This window comes from Varanus komodoensis, unplaced genomic scaffold, assembly GCF_004798865.1.
Source record: "Varanus komodoensis strain SLA01 unplaced genomic scaffold, ASM479886v1 scaffold21, whole genome shotgun sequence".
Taxonomy (NCBI): Eukaryota; Metazoa; Chordata; class Lepidosauria; order Squamata; family Varanidae; genus Varanus; species Varanus komodoensis.
The window spans coordinates 6,134,048-6,148,202 of NW_025335589.1; the positions used below are offsets into that span (position 1 = coordinate 6,134,048).

The window sequence follows — 14,155 nt, forward strand, 5'->3', positions numbered from 1 at the left end:
GCAAAAGTAATCTTGCTTTGTTTTTTTATTTCACATTCCTCTTGTGTGTTCCTTGTCTTTTTTTTTTTTTTTTTGAGTCCAAAGGAAAGGCCTTAAATACAGCACCAGCATTACGTATTGAGTTTTAATGGTAATAAAATACTTAGAGAGTCACTTTTGAGGGTTAAGATAAAGTGCATGCATTGCCTGTCCTGCCACCAAACTGGCATGAGGAACACTTAAGAGTGAAGGGCAAATGTATTTTCCCTAGCATCTCTGTAACTATTTAATGCATAAGATGATTTAGCTTCTTTATTGTATTCATAATTCGGGTATCAACAACTATATAATGGTTCATAACTTTCTGTGTGGTGTAAACCTTCGAAGCTGACTAGTGCTTAGGGCTGTAGGCGCAGTTTATAAATAAATAATGGCGATGCTTAATCACAGGAATAAGGAATAGGTTAACTGGAAAACAAGACTCTAGGACGTTGATAGAAAGTTGACAGAAAAGAGTTGTGCATTCACCCAGCTCAGGCTCAGTTTATTACTGTCTGTATCTCAGCTTGTAAAACATCTTCTAATAAAATGATTCATCATCTGTGATGGGAATTAAACAGTACCTTCATCTGGGGACTAGCAGAATATTCAGCCTAGTTTGTGTTCTAGGTAGGAATTCTCATTTTATAGAAAGTCAGGCACCAGTTTCATTGTAGGTTTTGATACATTGAATAAGTTCAGACAATATGATAATTCACATTCAGGGTTTGCATGTGGGCTGTTTTGTTGATCTGTGATTGCTGAAACACACGTTATTGCATTGTCTGAACCCAGCTGCACTAACAAAGCGTGATTTGCTAACCACAGACAAAGGTAGGTGTGGTGAGACACGGTAGAAGCCTACAGACCTAAGCATACGTGGAAAAATGCTAGGGTGACATTTACTCCTCTCACTTATTATTAGCTGGGCTCATCTGGTGAAGTTCCATAGCTGGAGGTTCAGAATAAATGAAAGGACAAGAATAATTATAACTGGAATTTGCTACCACAAGATGATGTAGCGACAGACACTAATTTGAATACCTTTTAAAGGGTTAGATAAATTCAGGGACAATAAGGTTATCAGTGACTACTCATCTAGCACCAGAAATGGTATGCCTATGTACGCCAGTTGCTGAGGAACTTGGGCAAGAGGGTATCGTTGCATTCATGTCCTACTTGTGGGTTTCTTATAGGCAGCTGGTTGGTTTCTGTGTGAACAGAATGCTAGACTAGGTGGGCCTTTGGTCTGAACCAGCATGGCTCTTCTATTTTTTTGTGTTTAGACGTTTTAATGGGCATTGTTTTTAGTTGATTTATATGTTTCATAAATGTGTTGCCTGTAGCCTTGGATCTTGTTTTAAGAGAAAGGCAACTATAATAATGCATAATAAAATAATAACAATGTATATATATAATAGTATTAATGCATAATTTTTATAATCATCAAGAAATTCAGTTGATGATCAGGATATAAAGAATACTTTATTTACAGTTCAGCCTGAAGTGGTTATGCTGTACTGATGGATTCAAGTGGGACTATATGTGTTGCAGAGCTTTTGAATATCAAAGGGATAAATTGTCATGTTTGGGGAGCAACTTCCCAATTGGTAGCTAGTCTGCTGCAGCACAAACAGCAAAAAGATTCTTGGAGTGCCTGGAAGTCTAATGAATTTCATGGTATAAACTCTTGTGGATTAGAATCAGCTGCATCGGCTGTTACCATCACTAGGCAGTAATATATACATATCTGGGTATGATGAAAGTAATAATAAAAGTTTTGCAATGAAATACTAAAAGTATGTTTTGTGACAATTACATCTTGAATATATGCAAAATATTATAAAGAGTATTTGTAACAGTAGAAATTTGTGATAACACAGTGATCTCCGTATGGCTGAATAAATGAATTTCTATAGTGAAACAGGAAGCCATTGTCTCTGTTTAGACTGACTTGGATAGAATCAAACTTCTGCTATTTCCAATTCATCTCTATTTGGAAAGCCCCTGGAGAATGGCCACTTCAAGTCAACAAGAGAGTGTCCAGATAGAGTTCAGTTCAAGAAGACCTGAAAATTTCTACTGATGTTGCCCTCTCTTATGTGAGATTTGTGTCCATTTATTATTTTATTGAAAACTGAAAGCAGAAGACTGTTGGCAGGTAACAGCATATACCATATTGGACAATAAATAGCAATAACAATACATCCTTTTCATCAAACCAAAATTAGCTTCCTCACTGTACCTTGATGTTGTAGCTGATGTTATTGGGCCTTGTAATGGTTTTGCCAAAGCTGAGATGAGGATATAGTTGGTGTTGGGCTTGTTGCAAGATCTGTTTTGAGACTCTGTGTTTCTGTTAAGTAACTGCCTATGTTTCTCAGCTGCATACATTGTGAGATTGTTCCTTCTGGTAGGGCCTTGCCATGCCCAGGGCAGAGAATTATTTTGGGCCAGTGATACAGAACTAAATACAGCCTTTTGGGTTCTACAGATTGTTACATACCTTTTCCTCACTTACTAATCTTTCCCCCAGCCTTTATGTGCCCCCCCTTTTAGAAGATTGGAATGGCTCTGGTAAAGCTTAATTACCAATAGTAAGTACATTCAACTAAAATAGGGTAGGTTGTTCTTGTTTTGGAATTTTGACCCTGCCAATTTTGCCTTCAGTCCCACCACCACTGGTACAAGGTGGCTGAGAGCTTTTCCAAAAGTGAATTCCAACCTCAGGCTGAAAGTAGTTCAGTGCTTCTGCCCTAGGCATTAAGCCCAGTTGGGGAGGATGAATCATAGTACTCTGTTTGGAAACCAGTTGCTTATGCCCTCCAAAGTGATGTTCAAACTGGAACCTGAGCAACTGAAGCCAGTGTACTGAGTTACCCACAAACTGGCAGGTTCCAGTAGAGGCTGCACGTGGTTAGCAGCCTAAGTGGGGAATCCCAGTTGAACAGGAAACAGTTTGTATGGAACCAGGGGTGCTAGTGACTTCAGATTATTTAGGAATGGAGAGGTGCTATGAAGTGGTTGTTAAAAAGTATGCCCATTGTATGCATAGATTAAAACTGCAATCCCATTGAACATGTGGGAACTTGCTCCCAAGTACATTTGTAGAGGGTGCCAGTGTAAGCCTATATTCACTGAATCCCTTACAAATGATACGTTATATCGTAAAGTCCCAAATCAGTGAATGCTTAGGCAGAAAATTGGTCTCCAAATCCAGGCAGGCTCCAGTGTTTGCTAGGAAGTGTAAGCATTTTTTCCGTTTAAACTTCCAGAGGTTGCGCCCTTGGGCTCTTTCGCCGTTTTTGCTTTGCTGCTTGTCCCGTTCACAATGCTTCCGGTTTCATGTCTCGTTGCTCAGCAACACGTATGAGCAAGAGCAAGGCCTTTCTGTTTTCTGCCTCGTTGGAGGTCGGGTCAGCGGCAAGCTAAGCTGTGGACATCGGCAAGGAAACAATCGCTGAAAGTGATGTAAAATTACTGTTTGTTTGCCTTTTGTTTTGCCTCATGGCCAGCTATCTGTTCTTGGCTCCCAGGATACCTTTGCCCTTCAGCCCACTTTCGCCTGAAGCTTTTGAAGAGATCAAACGTCTCGCAGGCAAAGCCTGGAAGCAGCGCGCCCAAGAAAATGTCGACGGTTCCACAACCTATTCTGGCGCCCTTGCTTCCAACCTATATGGAAACAAGGGACCGGATGCATTCTCATGTTGCCATGTCACTGCCCTTTCTCCTACTCGAGTACACAAGCCTCATCCTCCCAAGTAAGCATTTTCTTGCATGAGTTTGGGCAAGCTCTGAAGCTAGCTATGTTAGGCAGTACCAGATAGATGCAGGCAGAAATAGAGGTCTGGTAGCCGAGTATGTGCATGCCTACCCAGAAGGAAATCGTACTGCATTCCCCTCAGCTTATTATCACGCCTATATAGGCTCTTCAGCAAGACTTTCCAAAGTGTAGGCTAGAACTGGAGGTATTTTGACTTGGGTCAGGCAGCCAATTGTCTTAGGCCGGCAGTGATAGAGGCAGTCTTTTGGAAAATTTAAAGGTAAAGAAATTTCTTGCACAAGGCTGGATAAACGAGCCACTCTTTTTAGTGTAATTAACAAACAGTGCGAAAAACAAAGCAAAACACATGACTGGGCTCGGAACTAAAGCCAATAAACTGAGAGGGCGGTCTAGAGCGTGACCTTGCCAACTCCTCTTCTGCACGTTTTTGCTTTTTGTTTTCCTCTCTGCTGAACATACAGTCCTTGGAATCTTGGACTAGATGCAATTTGTAGTGCGGGAGAGTGGGTGATTTCACTGTATGAAAACGCTTGATTTGCTAAGGTAGTGTTGATTATAAAGGGCATTGTATTGATTTGTATTTTATCCTTTTAAACATTTGCATTGTATTTTATATTTTTACCATTTCTATGACATTTTAGGGTTTTAACTATTCAAAATTCATGCAGAGAACATTGGTTAATTAGCAGAGTAGTAAATAACCACACAATGATTTCACATTCATTAAATACGTATTCTATTGGAGAACTAATGAGGGCTTATATGTCATACAAACTTGAAAATAAAGGGTAAAAAATTAAGTTACATTAGTAAAGTACTAAGGTGATAGATACTAGTGAATCCATTTTTGCTGATGGTAAAATAAAAGTTTTTAACATTCACAGAACTTTCTGGAAGCATCAAGCTTTTTTCTGGAGGTTCATATTAGTTTATTGAACCTTTTTTTGGTCGTATATCATGGGAAGATAGTCCTGTTTCAACTTGACCTGTCTCTGTGGGCTGGAAGTGCTCTGCTGTATTAAAGTGCAAGCAGCAGTACTGTGGTGAGTGAAGAGTTAAACAGTTGCAGGAAGGTTAATCTCTTTATCTGAGTTGTGTGTGAAGAAGCCTCTTGATGTTGATATTGTTAATAATGTCTGATTAGTTAGAGGCTCTAGGCCTCAGTTGTGTTTTATACTTAAGTAAGGGTGCGATTTTATGCATGTTTATTCTGACTAATGCACGTTTATCTTAGTACTCCCAGCATCCCTTAGCATCGTGGCTGGGGCATGCTGGGAGTTGTAGGAATCTTGTAGGAATTTTCTGCTGTTTCAACATACATTGGCTTGCCCTTGAAGTTTAAGTTCATTTGTGCTGTGTTCTTGCTGAAAGTCAAAGAACACCACAGAATCTCTTAGGACACCAGCTTCACTGGAGTAACATATACTGTATTTTTCTGTGTATAAGACACTACTTTTTCTTAAAAACATTTACCTAAAAATGGAGGTGTGTCTTATACATGGGGGGTCAAGAGGAGAACTGGGGGCGCGCTGGCGGGGGGAGACTGGCACGATCATGTGCACACGCAGGGGGAGGGCGAGGCCCATGCAGGAGCAACTTGCTCGCTGGAGATCGGTAGGAAAAGTGCAGGATGTCCTATACATGGGGACATCTTATAGATGGAAAAATATGGTATGTACTTTTAGATATAGATGTTTTTTCTCTTCTACTTTCCTTCCTTCTTTCATTCTTTTTTCTTTTTTGCTTTGGCTTGCTACAGCTAGTTCAGTCAATCCTCTTCATTATGGTGGAAACAGGAAAGTATCAGGTATGCCTGGTTTCATAAATGGGTAGAGAATAGCTGGTAGTTAAAAGACTTGCAACCATAAACATTTATCTTGGAATAAGCCTGCTGAAGGCTGCTTCTTAAAATGACCTTAATGCAATCATTTTGTCAAGATGTAGATAGTTTTGTTTCCATTTGCACAATAGGGAAAGCTGCAAATTGAGGCTATAGTTGAAATATTAGGATTTTGGAAAGAGCTGAAGAACCTTTTAACCTAAGTTTTCAACTTGGCACAGAGTCAGACCAACTTCCATGCTTTAAACACACCTTTCCTCAACCCAATGCTCTCCAGTTGGCTTGACTACAAGTCTCAACATTTAATATTTTATATGATTTAGTATTTTACTACATATGATTTAATAGCTGGAAAATGCAAACTCCATTGTAGCACTCCTTCTCTGGAAGTGTAATGGGTGGTGGAGTGGAAATGTAAGATATCTAAAAGTTCTCATTTCCTTTGCAAAAAACAAGAACAAGAACTTTCTGTTGATACTGCTGAGGAATGTCGGATAAAAGACTAATTAATGATTTCCACTCTAGAAAAGGGTAAAGGAAAACTTTACTATGTGGTAAGAATCCCCTAGAGTTACTTTGGTTTATAAAGGTGTTACAGTCTTCCTCCTGTGCTTTTTCCTAGTGGGGTAACAGAGGAACAATAGATGAAGATGCTTGCCCATTGGTCAGCATATTTCAATATAAGTATCAAGCTAATTTTCGTTGTTTATATTCAGAGTCAAATGAAGTGCTATTGTAGTTTTCCTTCTCTGTTTACTTTCATAGTTCCAGATGTTTTGCTGGCCATACCTATCATTCCTCATCATTGATAAGCTATACTAACTTATGTGAGTTGTAAACCAGAAGATGTGGAAGGCACACGAATTATTTATCTCTGCCTTAATCTAATGAAAAGGGCAGTTAGTGGCCATATTCTAAAGGCTCTTTTCCTTGTAGTGCACTTTAGCAGGGCAACTGGACACAGTTCTTTCCAGTGCTTTTCACAATGTGAGATGGGGGTGACACTCTCTTCCTTGTCCAATGGGAAGACAGTCTTAATAATAAATAGGAATAATGTGACTTTGTTCAGAGTAGATCTGCATAATATTCTGCTCTATGCAATTAACACCTTGCTGCTGTTAGTATTTTAAAAACCATTTGGTAGAATCTGCTATTAGTTTACTGGTTGATTTGAGGAGATCAGTAAAGATTTCCAACTCCCAGTGACTTACCAGTAATAATAATGTAAAGGCACTACCTCCATTCTATGTTAAGCTGTTGGAATTCTGGACGAGCTGGCTGATGAAACTTGGTGCTTTATTAAAAAGCAATACTAGTTTGTTGGTGCATCCAACTCTTACCACTTGAGGGCCAAACATCATGTTACACAGTATTTGGTATGTACCTTTGCTTTCTAATTTTCTTTAATTTTTATAGGCACAATGGGAGCATTTGTGGGAGGACTGCAGTCTGTGAAGAGAAGTTTATTTCTTTACATCTCAGTGACACCTCCCATACCTCCATTGATATCAGGCAGAACATTTTTCAGGTTTTTTTTCCACAGAAAAATTTGCATTTCAAATGTTAAGGGGTAACGATGGATGAATGGTGATTACAAAGATGCTAGAGGGTAAACTTGACAATTTCAGAGTTGTAATTATTCATTTCTTATGATTCTCCCTGTCAAATTTGTGAAAGAACATGTATATGTCATTAACATATAATCAGGGCATAGGGGATAACAATGACAAACAATTCAGGAATGATTATGTATTGCACTTTTTAATGATTGCACAAGTTTTAAAAGTTGAACTAGGTGAGTGGTTGTCTGGATATAATGCACAGGTTATAGTTTTCCAAATATCTTTGTTTTTTAATGTAAAAAATGTAAGGGAACTATATTGTAACCCTGTCCCATTCAGCCATGAGTGATAAGGATAAGGATTTGGTTGGAGCTGTGGATGCACATGGCTTTGTGACAAAATGGATAAATATCTTCTCCCCACATTCATAACACCACTACTGTGTCTGAAGAAATTAAAATAAATCAGAAGGCAGAATAAATATTATGCAGTAAGAGTAACATGTGGCTGTTCCCTGGGATTTACAGTAATACCTTGGTTCATGAACACTTCTGTTCATGAACAATTTGGTTTGCAAACACAAAGTTTGCAAAATTTTGCTTCTGTTTGAAGGGTGATGAACATGATCACAGCCATCTTCCCCACACCACAACCATGTGTCAGAGAGTGTTCAAGCAGGGAAGATGGCCACGATCGTGTTCATGTGGGGAAAGATGGTCGTGTTTGTGTTCGCAGGAACATGATCGCAGCCATCTTCCCTGCACGAACATGATCATGGCCATCTTCCCTGCACGAACATGATCACGGCCATCTTCCCCGCATCGTGACCACAGGTCAGAGTGCGTTCTAGTGGGGAAGATGGCCACGATCGTGTTTGTGCGGGGAAGATGACTGTGTTTATGTTCCTCATCTTTGGCAGCACCGGGACAGGGAAAGGCCTCCATGCCAGGATATTCAGACATGGGCAAGTTAAATGTGCAATGAGGCAGTACCTGAATTTCCTGGCTCTTCAGCCTTTCCTCAGTAGCAAAGTGCATGCTTTGCACATAGAGCGTCCCAGATTCAATACTCTGCTTCGCCAGCTAGGACTAAGAAAGAACCTTGCCTGCAACCCTAGAAAATTGTTCCTGGTCAGTGCAGCAGTACTAAGCTAGATATGACTCCTCCTATGTTCCTCTGCTGTTTAGAGCTTTGTGGGCCAATACCAGGACTTTGAATAGGGCCTGGAAACACTGCCAGTGTTGCTATCTGATGTAATGAACCATTTGCTATGCCCCAGCCAGTCATGTAATGCAGTTACTATATTTCAAACCTAGTGCCATTTTCAAATAGTCTTCAAGGACCATCCCAAATTCAGCACATTTCAGTAATCCAAATAGGATCTTAAAGGAACATGAATAATTGTCATCAAGTAAGGCTAGCATGTAACACTCCTATAGAACATATTTAAATGTTCCTCTTATTTTCAGAACGGAATAGCATGATATACCTTTGTAAGGAAGGTAGCACAGCAATATAGTCAGACTGGTTTTTGTGTTTTAATTTGCTGACTTGGAGCCTCCTTGTGTTAGGAGACAGAAATGGGGAGGGAGAACCTTTGGCTCTCAGAAGGCCCTGCGCTTCTCTAGAAACTGGTTCTGCAAGTTCTCAGGATACAAAGAAGATAAATGAGTTTCTGCAGTTGTGGAGCTGTGATGACACCTGCCACCCTGTTACACAAAGTAAAACTGCAGTGAGCTGTATGGACCTCTTGCCCCACCCTTCAGAAACCCTCTATTAATGTTACACACAGCCAGATAGATATTGTTGAACAAGTCTGTAGCACTCCAAGCAGAAAATCTATTATTAACAGTGCTTTTGTACTGTCCATTAACTGTATAGGTTTTAAAAAACATTAATGGGGCATAATTTGTGGGAAGGGTGAATTATTTATATGAATGCTTTCTCTGTTGTTCTGGCCCTTTTCAGTACTTTCACTTGATCTGGGTATTCCTTATGTTTGAAATGTTGATCTGCTAACCCTGCAGTCGGCACACATTATCTAATGTATCCTGCCTAATGTTTTCGCTTCAGATACCAGATAACAGTCAGGAATCGCTGGCTTCCAGCTTAGCCCCAGTAGTAATTTTTCTTTTACTTGGGTTCAGGCATGGGAGAACTTGCTCCGTCTGCAGGAGGGCCCCACTCACATTTATAAGTGTGGTCTCCTTTTTCTCCGCTCATTAACATTAACTCTAAGGCATGGGTGGCCAGACTTGCTCAGTGGAAGAGTCACATATGTTTGAGAGCTACAGTGGGCACCTGTGGGTGGTGGCAGTGGCAGTGGCAGAGGGCAAGCAGCAAGTGGGCACCTGCAGGCAGCGAGACCTAAAATAATCTCAAAACCTGAATGCACCTCATGAGCCTCTGTTTGGCCACCCCTGCTGTAAGAATAACTGTAAGTCTCTCAGTATAATGCATAATCTTCTTGCAGAATTAACTTGTTCCCCTTCCTTCCAGGATCATCTAAATTATGTTTTATCTTCTTTAGGGTGTTTTTGGTAAACCAGCTTGACCATCTACCTGGACATTATGACAGTGTTAAAGGTACTGTGGCAACTGATCATGGTAAAAAGAAACAAATGTAATTCATACTGTACTGTAGCAAATGAGGTGGCTGTGACTTGTCAACAGATGGGAACATAACAGAAATGTGAAGGACTATGGCTTAACAGCATACAAAGCTGGTAGCAGCTGTGAGACTGCCTTGGTATAAGCTGTAGGCAAATTCTAGGTGGTACCTTAGAGCAGTGCTCATGCCAAAACAAGCCAGACACTGATTCCACCTCATATAGCTAGCTGTGCCTGCACATTTATATGTGGCTTACTCAGGTAATCCATTTTATTCTTGGACTAAGATAATGTTACTTACCTAATGATGTTATCTAGTGAAATTCATGACTAAACAGATTTGAAGCCAGGTCTCTATACATCTACTACATAATCCACGACTGCATGTTAAGAGTATTTTCACAAGGCATTACCTTTTGGAATGGGGTCTTGCACTTGTGATTGTTGTTCATTTCACACAGATGGGAAAAGAGCAGCAAGCCAGCCCTAGACAAACTGGGTCTTCAGTGCCCCCCTCCATTCATTCAATTTAAGTATGATTTTTATTGTATTTATAGCCATATCAGGACTTGGATGGTTTCCATGAATGATTTATGCCTATTGTGTAAGGCAGTAAAGTTGCATGCATGAACCTATTAAAAAGTGCTACCTGTTTGTTAAATGGGCAGTGATATTCCACATCCCTCCATAAAGTTAAACCAAACAAAACACAGAACATTAATGCTGCATCGGACACGCAGCTCGATGTTGCCAGCTTTCCAAGTGGGAATGAGTTATTTTTATCATTGTTGTTACAACTCTTGAATGACTAGCTGAGCAGATAGCCCAGGTCCCATGTTCCCGCCAGCCTGGCATCTCAGCTACTTCCTTCTTCGTGATCTCTGTGCACCATACATATGGGCTTTGTGCCTTCGCAGAGCCTATTGTCAAGGAATGAAACACCCCAGAATAGTCAAAAGCAGGTGTCTAGGGAAGAGAATTAAGAGTACTACATCACATATATTAAGTCAGACATGGTTGCTTTTTATTTAATCGAAGGCATGTTTCACTTATTAATGATAATCAGTTGTGTCATGCCTCGTGGTGGCTTGTAAAAGAACTGAATTTAGGAGTGTAATTCCTAGTAAAACAAAATACTTCTTTTTCTTGTTGTTCCCCCAAGGTTTTCACCGTAGTTTGTTAGACGCTTCAAGTGGTACAAAGAAATTTCAAGTCCATTCATATAAAGTACGTGGACAATGTGTAGAGTTAGAGACTGGTGTGTGCACATGTGTGACTTAAGGATCAAGTACTTGTTATTGGCAAAGTGCATAAAAACAAACCACCTGCAGCTTCCTTGCTTGGCAATTCCCCACCCACCCCACCCTGTGAAGCTCCCTGCATATTTTCTGCAGAAGAAGGTTGACACGTAGCTGGAATTCAACATGGGACAGTTTCAAGAAATGCGATGAAATGTGAGGATTGAGTTAAGCCTCTTTTCCTTCCAATCACTGCTACTTCCTCCAGATAGACCCTTTTTCCCAAGAAGAGGAAGCTGGATTATATGTATGCTGCAGTGTTTCAACCTGATTTATTGGGTCTATATGTCGATCTTAGATTTACAGCAGAACATTTCAAATGTCAAATGAAGATCTGTAACACTGCAAGGACTAGCATGAGGCAAATATAGCAATTATCCTTCTCTCCCTATCACTGGTTGGCTTCCAACAGAGAACTGTGAACTCTGGAAGCTCACGGATTCTGACACAGTGATGTTAGTGAAAGCTGTGTAAAAATTAAAAGCAAAAATAACATGTTTTTAAGCCTACAATATTCCAACCATGTATTCTAGAATAATCCTGCAGATGCTAGCAGGATTACCTTGAAATAAATGGTTAGCTGATTGTGACCCTGATGAAAACAAGAGTTAAAAGGTACAACAATTTTGCATATTTAGTGAAGAAATAAATGCAAGGTGTGTTTATTCCTGTTTCTGCAGATACTGGAATTTAGATGAGTGCCTTAAGTTATGTGATGTACAAAACTAACACAAAGGGCAGGTTTACACATAGCAGCAAGCTACAGTGGTTACCGCTGCAGGATGGTCTGTTATGTTGTCTGAACCCTGTCAAAGAACCAGATTCTTGTGACAACAGAGAGGATATTTCTGCCAGAATTCTTTCTCCATGTGAGGAGAAAGCAGAACATGGAAACAATGGGATGTATTTTTGTTCAATAGTCATATTATTACAACTGCAGCTGTTTAGTTGTTGATTCATTTTAGAAGGTGAGGTTTGCAGAAGTTCTGTCAAGCCAGAACAAAACATGGGATGCTGTAGAGTACTCCAGAGCATGTGCAGAGTGAATTTCACTCATCCCAGCCTATCACTCAGCTCCAGGAGTGCAGCAGCAGAGCTTATGGAAGAGAATTTGTGACTTCCAGCCAAGCCTGAGCCCTGGAACTTCTCATCTGGAAATTTAATAACTGGAAGATAACTAGTTACTGCATTTGTTACTGGTTATCTATCTAGCTTTAGTGAAGTTTATACTATAATTAAGTCCAAGTAAGCAAAAAACTAACAGCAGGTAGTAGATCCAGGGTAGAACCTGATATGTTACTTAAACTGATGCTTTCTGTGGCATTTCATCTTTATAATTGCATTACAATCTGTTTCTTGCCTTTCTTAAAATATAGATTAAACACAATGCAGTCATTATTGCATCACCAGTAGCACCTTCCAGTGTAATTCAGCAGAGGATAAGACATGCTCCTTTAAATGGTGAGCACTGCAAATTACTTGGAGGGTTTTTTTGCATTTTACCTGAGCAGTATCTCTTGACTTTTGATTTTATTTTTGGTTTTCCCTTTATCACAGGAAGCCAAGCTAGAGAGGAAACAAGGGCTAACTCTTGTTCCAGCCAGGATAGTCTAACTGGGTGGCCTGTGACTGCGAGTACTCATTCTCTAGTAAGTACAAGTCTTTGCAGGCTATGATTCATAGAATAGACCCTCTTTGTGCAATGTATTCATGTAGATTAGCAATAGTTCTTACTCCTTTAGTGCCTTGCAGTGATGAACATTACTTAAATTACAAGTACTTTAACTACTAGTACGTTCCCTATAGTTTTTATTTATTTGATTTATACCCCACTTTTTTCTTACACTGAAGTCTAAGCAGTTTACGTGAGTCTTCTTCCCCTGCTCTCAATCTTATCCTCACAACAACAGCCCTGTAAGGTAGGTTGGGCTGAGAATCTGTGACTGACCTAGTTACCCAGTTGACTCTATAGCCACGTGCGGACTAGAACCCATATCGCCTGAGTCACAGTCCTGTGCTCTTAACAAGTACCACACTGGTTCTCCAATGTTTTATTAACATTAGCTACACCTGTTTTATGAAAAGTAGTTGATAATTAACCAGTTTATTCCCAGCAATAACAATTAAAGGTCCATTCCTATGCATGTTTAGATGGAAAAGAGTCCTACAATTCCCAGCTGCAGAATGTTGGGAAATGTAAGGCTTCATTTATATCTAAAGGGTACAGTCACTAAGAGTACAGGATATTGTCTGTCAACAGCAGGTATGCTAACTAACAGATGCGAGAAGCATGTTGTAGTAGTATTTATAATGTGCATGGCTCCCCTCCTTCGCAGCAGAAAGGTCAAAAGTTTTAGAGGCATTCTCCACCCACATCTTCACAAAACCTTTATCTCTGGCTTGCCATACTTTCAGGTAGCATGGGCATTATTTCTTTCAAAAAAGTGACATTTCTTTTTCTTTTTTCATTTGCTCTAAATAATGCAAAGTGTGCCCTCTAAATGGCAACTTGACTACACTTGACAGTCTGGTAGCAAAGTGCTTTGCAAATGTGGGCTAGCATGAAATGGCAGCCTAGTTTTGCTTACAGTAGAATTATACTACTGATAATAATGATGACTAAACAGAGAAAAACTGCCAATAAAAAAGCCACCCTCTGAACTCTAGGGAGAGTTTTTTTTCCCTACCTTCCCCACTCCTGAAGATTTGCCAGAAAAAGCTGCTATCAGTGACTCATCCTAGCCCTTATATGCATGGACAAGGGCTTTTATTATTTACAGGCATGTTTTAGGTTCAGAGTCTTGATAAGGGATTGATATTTATTTGTAACCACATGTATCTAAAGTCTGAATTATATTTATTCCTTTCAGACAAGTCAAAATGCAGAAAGTTATTTTGTGGTTGGTTCAAGTTATTTTGTGGTTGGTGGCTGGGGCCTCACAGGGCCCTTCAGATTAGCAGGGATGAGTATCTCACCCCTTCAGGATTCCCTGTTCTTCTTCAGTCTGTGCATCACACCTGTGGGGGCAGCACCTGTGCAGAG

At 40.0% G+C, this 14,155-nt stretch overlaps 1 protein-coding gene across 4 annotated transcripts in view; it reads left to right on the top strand.

Annotated features, from left to right (window-relative positions):
* The window catches only part of MMAA (metabolism of cobalamin associated A), a 37,731-nt gene that overhangs the window by 11,908 nt on the left and 11,668 nt on the right, over positions 1–14,155 (top strand). For 2 of the 4 annotated variants that reach the window (XR_006414827.1, XR_006414829.1), the window contains exons 8-11: positions 9,735–9,790; positions 10,977–11,041; positions 12,489–12,573; positions 12,670–12,761. The gene's annotated coding sequence lies outside the window, so the exon portion shown is untranslated. The remainder of the gene's footprint in view (positions 1–9,734; positions 9,791–10,976; positions 11,042–12,488; positions 12,574–12,669; positions 12,762–14,155) is intronic. The other 2 variants (XR_006414828.1, XR_006414830.1) reach the window with 2 other exon arrangements.